Source organism: Elephantulus edwardii, unplaced genomic scaffold (assembly GCF_000299155.1).
Source record: "Elephantulus edwardii isolate Elephantulus edwardi_28Jun2011 unplaced genomic scaffold, EleEdw1.0 scaffold00085, whole genome shotgun sequence".
NCBI lineage: Eukaryota > Metazoa > Chordata > Mammalia > Macroscelidea > Macroscelididae > Elephantulus > Elephantulus edwardii.
Genome location: NW_006399835.1, coordinates 987044 through 995153, shown reverse-complemented (window position 1 = coordinate 995153; position 8110 = coordinate 987044). Strand labels below are relative to the sequence as shown.

At 37.0% G+C, this 8110-nt stretch overlaps 1 protein-coding gene across 1 annotated transcript in view; it reads right to left on the bottom strand.

Moving 5' to 3' along the window:
- The window catches only part of IFT57 (intraflagellar transport 57 homolog (Chlamydomonas)), a 155023-nt gene that overhangs the window by 74702 nt on the left and 72211 nt on the right, over positions 1-8110 (bottom strand). The window lies entirely within an intron of this gene.

Sequence of the window (8110 nt, the reverse complement as noted above, 5' to 3'; positions counted from 1 at the left end):
TGGAGGGACAGTGCAGGACGGGAAGACCCTCTATGAGGTGAATTGATTCAGTGACTGGGGTAATCGGGATGGGTGTGTCGGAGGCAATGAGATTGGCACAGGATAGAGCAGGGTCTAGGGCTGTTGTACATAGGGTCGCTATGAGTCGCAAACGACTGGACGGCACATAACAACAACAACAACAATTACTATTCCTGCTAACTGTGCAACTAAGCAAAATGGAATCACTGATTTCAATCTTTTCTCCAACTATCATGATGCTTGTTGCCTATTGGTCTACTGGTGAAGAGTTTTATTTCCTTGATGTTGAAATAGAATCCATACCAAAGGCTTTGATCTTCTTTTCAGTAAATGCATGAAATTCTTCTACCTTCTATAATCAAGGTTATATTATCTGCATAAGGCAGGTTGTTGATTAATCTTCCTCCAATATGGATACCACATTCTTCTTCACATAGTCCAGCTTCTTGAATGATTTGCTCAGCACACAGACTAAGTACAGAGAAAAGGTAGAACTCTGATGCAAACCTTTCCTGATTTTAAACCACGCAGTGTCTCCTTGTTTTGTTCAGATAACTGTTTTTTGATTTATGCATTGGTTTCTAATAAATAAATGAAATGGTCAGGAATTCCAATTCTTTTCAATGTTAGCCACAATTTGTCATCATATATACAATTCAATGTTTCTGAATAACAAATAAAATACAAGTAAATATATCTCTGGTACTCTCTGCATTCAGTCAAAATCCATCTAGTAGTGGTATCCCTTTAACCATCATAGTCTTTTTTAAGTACAGTTTGATTTTTTAGTGCTTCCCTTTCAAGATACTGCAAATATTTCAGCCTTTTTTAAAATATTTGTAGGATTTCATTTGCACACGATATTTGATACTGTTTGATAATTTCCGCATTCTGTTGGGTCATTTTGTTTATTATTGGCATAGGTACATATTTGGATCTCCTCCTGTCAGTTGACCAAGCCTTTCAAAGTTTTTGGGATAGACCCATGAACAAGTCCAGGTCAACATCTTTTGAAACATATGAACATATCAACTCTTGGGCCTAAGGTGTTTTGTTTGTTTGTTTTTTAAATTTTTTTATTTGTTGTATTATCTTTGTGTGTGTACCGTCAAATGAAATCTGACTGGTACTGGAGGAGATTCAACCTCCTTCTCCAGCAGAGCATCTGGTGGATTTGGGAGCCTAAGTTTTTGCTATGTCTTCAGTGCATCTTGAACTTTCATTAAGTACTATTGGTTCTGATCATGTGCTACTTCCTAAAATGGTTCTGTGTCAACCAATTCTTTTTGGTACACTGACTCCATGCATTCTTTACGTCTTCTTTTGATGCTTTCTGCAGCATTCACGATTTTACCATAGAATCTGTCAGTATTGCAGTTCAAGTTGAATTTATTCTTCAGCTCTTTTAGCTTGAGAAATATGTATGTTCTTCCCTTTTGCCTTTCTAACTCCAGTGCTTTGCACATTTCTTTGCAATACTTTGTCTTCCAGAGTTGCCCTTTGAAATTTCCTAGTTTTGACTTCTTTTTCTTCCAGTATAAGTTTCAGAGTCTCTTCTGACATCCATTTTGGTTTTATCTTTCTCTTGTATTTATGATAATGATGATTTGATCTTATATTGGTTTGCTCACAAAATTCGTAAACATTTTTTTCACACTATTTCTCATTCACACTGTGCTTCATACAATGATTCCCATGCATCATGTTTTATAAAATCAGTCATCATTGGACATTGTCCCTCATTACCCAATCTTTTCAGGTCCCCACTGGATCCTTCCCATTTCCTTCTGCCCCTCCCTCCACCACCAAATTGTGCAGCCCTGTGATTTTGCCCTACCCACCCTCACCCCTCTGTTTCCACCCCTTCCCCCCTTGGATCCCCATACATGTTTAATAGTTATCCTTCTACTTTTACAATAATGGTCTTATGCAATATTTGTCCTTATGAGACTGAGTTAGTTCACGTCGCATAATGCTCTCCAGCCTCTCCCAAGTTATGCAGTATTTTTCGAAATCATTGCTCCTGAGTTCGGCAGAGTATTCCATTGTATGACTATACAATTTCTCAATCCATTCAGTTGTAATTGGACATTTGGACTGTTTCCATGACCTTGCAATGGTGAATAATGCTGTTATGAACATTGATGTACAGTGTTCAGAAATGACCTTTTGCTTTCTTCTTGGATGATGTCCTAGATGCCATTCCACAACTCATCTGGTTTGTCACTAGCATTCAAAGCATCAAATCTGTTCTCAAAATGGTTTTAAAATTAAATTGTGATAACCTCAAGGTCACTTTCTGGTAATTGTAGACTTTTTTTATTTCTTCACCCTCAATCTATCTGGGTATACAACTTAACTAACTCTAAAAGTAATCACCAGGATTATCTTCTATACAGTGCTAAAAAAAGGAAACTATTACTACTGTTCATTCAAACCGGCATGGAACAAACCTTTTCAGTTATGGAATATATTTGCATTTTTGGCAACATACTTATTTTGCTAATTGTATTTTGTTTAGGCTAATATTAAAATTAATTTGCATTCTTTGAAAACTGGCAACAATAGCAAAAAGTGGTACTACAATAGGATAAAGTTAGCCTAGCAATAAAAACATGATTGTAATATTATAGTGAGTGCACAGATGAAATATTGGTCATTGATAGGATCTAAGGCTTCAGACCAATTTGGACAAGTACAGTTATGGCTGGTAAAGTGAAACTGGAATAGATCTGAATTTCTAAATTTAAGTAAAGTGGAATGGTAACCAGAATAAAAAATTTTAAACAAAAATCACAATCCAAAGCTCTGGAATGGGATACTTAGAAGAAGCACGTTGAACCCTTTCAGGAGCCTGATGCAAAAAACTGGATTACTGCCAGGCTGTGGAGAGTGTAACATGGTCAGACACTGACTTTGGTGAGGGTATTGCAGCATGCACTCTAGCCCTTGTTTTCTAAGGGATTACGTTTCTAACATGGAATCAACCTGTACCTTTTCCCATTCTGGTTATCATATCAGGCACCTGTATTTTATAAATTCAGGTCCACCACCCATAAGTGAACTGGAAGATATAGTATGAGGCCCTGATAGGACTTCAACTATATTCTAAAATATGCAAAAGGAACAGAAATGATGAGACATATATGCAATTCCCTGTTAGAAAGTATACAAAGAATAAACTAAATGTGCATGTAAAATAAAAAGCAAATGCACATATTTGATATGTGTTTTTGTTAGGTGCCATTGAGGTGAGCACGACTTAGTGACCTTATGAACAACAGAACTGAGCTCTATCCTATCCAGTGCCATCTTCATCATCTTTGATACATTTGAGCCCATTAATACAGTCACCATGTCAATCTAATTCATTGGGTATCTTCTTCTCTTTCATTGACCCTCCACCTTTCCAAGCATGATATCCCTTTCCAAGAAATAGGCTTTTCTAGCAACATGTTCAAAGTAAAAGAAATGAAGCTTCACCACTTCGTCTCCAAGGAACACTCTGGCTGCTCTTTTTCTAAGATATATGTGTTGTTTTGGCAGTCCAAAGGGATATTCCAAGGGATATTTAGTATATAGGATTGACTTTCTACTTGCATAAGGCCATTTTAAAGAAATACATAATAGATGCAAATATTATTGTTTTTGTTATGTCTGTCAATTTGACTCTGACTCAGTAACCCTATGCACAACAGCTTTGAATGCTGCTCTATCCTGAGACAATTTTATTGTCTCTGACCTTTATCAAGGTCTCCCTCTCTTGCGCTATTCCTCTACATTCCCAAGCATGATGTCCCTCTCCAAAGACTGGTCCTGCCTTGCAACATGCCCACAGTATGACAGACAGAGCTTCAGAATCCTAATCTCCAAAGAGTAGGCTGGTTTCACCCTTCCCAGGACACACTTATTTATTCTCCTGGCAGTCCATAGTATATTTAATAAGCTTCTTTAGCACCACAGCTCAAAGGCATCAATTCTCCTTCTGTCACCCCTAGTCACTGTCCATGTTAGAAGGATCTTGACTGAAAGCAGAGTGCCAGCAGAATGTCTGTGTTTCATTGACTTTGCAAAGGGATTTGACTGTGTGAATTACAACAAACTGTAAAACTCTTCTTCTGAGAAGAATGAGAATTCCAGAAAACTTGACTGTGCTTATGTGAAACCTATACTTGTAATAGGAGGAACTAGTCAGAATAGAGCAAGGAAGCACTGTATGGTTCAAAATAAGACAAGATGTATGTCAGGGATCATCTTATCTTCATATCATTTTCAGTCTATATGTGGAACAGGTCATCTGGGAGACTGGGCTTTTTAAGGAGGAATATGGCATCAGGATTGAAGGAAGACTCAGCAACAACCTGCATTATGCAGATGACACAACCTTGCTTGCCAAAACTGTGGGCCTGAGTCATTTGCTGCAGAAGGTCAAGGATTACAGCCTTAAATATGAATTGAAGTTCAACATTAAGGAAACAAAGATTCTCCCTACTGGCCCAACTGGCAGCATTACAATAGACAATGAAGATATTGAGGTTGTTAACAGCTTCCCTTTGCTTGGCTCCACAATTAACACTCTGGGTACCAGCAGCTAGGAAATCAAAAGACAAATCGCACTGGGAAAGTCTGCTATCAGGGACCTCTCCAGAGTACTGAAGAGAAATGATATCAGGCTGGAGACTAAGATGTGCCTGATCTGGGCCATGGTCTTCATAGTTACTTGCTATATATCAGAAAGCTGGTATTTAAATAAATAAAACATTTCTTTAATATTATAAAAGTATTTAAATAAATAAAGGTCCTTTATTATGTCTCTTTCACATCTCTACGATGTTGTTGTCGTGCACCATTGACTCAGTTGCTTGTGACCTTATGTACAATAGTACTGAGACCTGCTCTATCCTGTGCCAAACTTATTGTCTGACACACCTACCATGAGTCAATCCATCTCATCGAGGGTCTTCCTCTCTTGTGCTGTCTGTCCACCCTTCCAAGGATGATGTCCCTCTTCAAGGACTGGTCCCTCCTTGCAACATGTCCAGGGTATGTCAGATGAAGCTTCAGAATCCTTGCTTCCAAGGAACAGGCAGATTTCATCCTCTCTAGGAAAAGCTTGTTTGTTCTCCTAGCAGTCCATGGTATATTCAATACTCTTCTCCGCAGCTCAAAAGCATCAATTCTCTTTCTATCATCCCTTGTAATTGTGCAGCTTTCTGACACATAGCAAGTAACTGCGAAGACTATGGCCTGGGTTAGGTGCACCTTAGTCTCTAGACTAACACTGTTGCTCTTCAATACTCTGGAGAGGTCCTGGTAGCAGACTTTCCCAGTGCAATTAATCTTTTGATTTCCTGGCTGCTGGTACCAAGATTGTGGAGCCAAGCAAACTAAAGCTGTTAACAATCTCAATCTCTTTACCATCTTTCATAAAGCAGATTGGGCCCAGTGGTGAGAATCTTTGTTTTCCTGATGTTGAGCTTCAATACATAATGAAAGCTGAAGTCCTTGACTTTCTGCAGCAAGCACTTCAGGTCTTCCTCAGTTTCAGCAAGCAGGGTTGTGTCATCTGCATAACACAGGTTTTTGATGAATATTTCTCCAATCCTGATGCCACATTTCTCTTCATACAGCCCAGCCTCCAAGATAATCTGTTCTGCATATAGATTGAAAAGTTATGTGGATAGGACACATCCCTGGCATACACCCTTCCTGATTTTGAACCATGCAGTGTTTCCTTGCTCTGTTCTGATGACTGCCTCCTGGTCCAAATACAGGTTTCGCATAAGCATAATCAAATGTTCTGGGATTCCCATTCTTTTCAGAATTAGCCACAGTTTTTTTGTGATCCACACAGTCAAATGTCTTTGTACAGTCAATGAAACTCACGTAAACATTCCTCTGGTACTCTGTGCTTTCAGCTAATATCTATCTAACATTGGCTATAATATCCCTAGTACCACAGCCTCTTCTAAATCTATCCTGCACATCTAGCAGTATTCTGTTGATGTGCTGTTCCAGGCATTTTCAGATAATTTTCAGCATAATCTTGCTTGCATGTGGTATTAATGATGATATTGTTTGATAATTTCTACACTCTGTTGATGGTACACAGAGAATAATTAAATGATAACAACTAAACAAGTAAAACATAACAACTTCTACACAATTTTCCTCTTCCATCTCCCAGCAAACACAAAGTTACACTCTCCCCATAGCTTATATATAAATAGGCTATGCAGAATGAGAAGCTATTGTTTTGGCCAAAAGTAAAAGAAAGATTTGGTTTTGATAAACTGTCAGAATTTGAGGAACAATGGAATTTACTATGACTCTAGACACCTGCTCTTCTGATAGAGGGAAAACAATGAGTCTGTGAGAAGAAATTTCATACATAATCAGATTACTTTATTTCTGTTTTTGAAGGGTAAGAAAATAGTTTTTTATATTAGCCCTTTATTTTCTCAAACAAATACATAATTATATTTTCCTTAAGTAAATGGAATAAAGAATTGACCATAAAGCTGGGTTTTCAATTTGCTACTTTTCAAACGCAGTAGAAAGAATTCATGAAATATTGAAAACAAACGCCAAATGATATGAAGAAAAAGCTCTGAATGAAAAGAATAAGTCTTGCGTTCAGTTTTACCAAAAAAATGTAAATTCTAAATAATATTAATATATTAAAGAAATACCAAGAAAAAGAGAGACTAGCACCTGATAATTTTAAATGCTGGTTAAAACTTGAGTATATAATTTATAGTCAAAAGATGTACTGCATTAGGGAAATCTGCTGTCAATGACTTCTCCAAAATGTTAATGAGCAAGGATGTCAATTAAAATGCTAAGGTGCATTTGATCCAAGTAACAGTATTTTCAATTGCTTTGTATGCACCTAAAAGTTGGACAGTGAATAAGGAAAGCAGAAGAAGAATTAGAAGACTTGATGCCTCTGAATGAGCTGGCAGAGTACTGAATATACCACAGACTACCAAAGGAACAAACAAATATTTTAAAAAAATCTGTGGTTTTAATGAAAGTTTACAGAGAGTTTGGATTTTCATACATTCACAAATCTGTCCTGAAGGAAGTGTAACCAGAGTCGAAACTGTATCTCAGGAGAGACTAGTTCTTGGAGAGGACATCCAAGGAAAGATAGAGGGTCAGTGAAAGACAGGAAAGACCTTCAACAAGATAGACTGACAAAGTGACTACTGTAATGGGTGTGAGCATGAGAGAGAATATGAGTCGTAAAGTATAGAGTAAGGTCTAATTCTGCTGTTCACAGGATCAGTAAGAACTATAGGCAATCTGATAGCACCTAACAACAACATACAATTAATTATTTTGTACAGGATGTGGTTGTAGTTAGATGATACTCAGTCAACTCAGACTCATAGTTACCCTATATAAAACAGATTGAAATTCTATTCAATCCTGTATTATCCTCACAATCTCTACTGTGCTTAAGCCCATTTGGTATATGGCATAGGATGGCCTGGTAAAACCAGTATTCATAATGGATGGTATGAGTTCAACTTCCAGCTAGTTAATTCCTCTCTAAATCAGGAGAACATCAGCTTGCCAATATTGTGATTATTGCAATGTTGATCTATAGTAGAATTTGATCTGAAATTAGGCGTTTTAAAACTGTATCTGTTAATAATTAAATTTATATTATTTATTAAATTATTTTTGTGTGGAAATCAAGGATGACACTTAAAAAAATAATCCTCATGTGATCCTATAAGATTCTAAATGACATGCTCAACTCCAAGAGTTCAAGAGCCTGAAAATAAACAGATGCTTCCTCATGGGATTAAGCTGTATCTGAAAGTACCCAGATACATGATTATTTTAACATATCATCCTAACTAGAATCACAGTAATAGTGAGTTTTAATGTTATGCAGAGAAACTGTTGTGATGAAACTAAAGAATTACAAGCTATACTTTTTCAAATTAAGATTTCTGGTAGAAAAGATCTAATTAGCAAAACTGCAATTTATCAATTTTGTTTTGTAAACAAAACCTTCACTCTCCAGGTCATTAAACAATAGATAAGCACTTTTTCAGACTTTCCAGGTATTCTG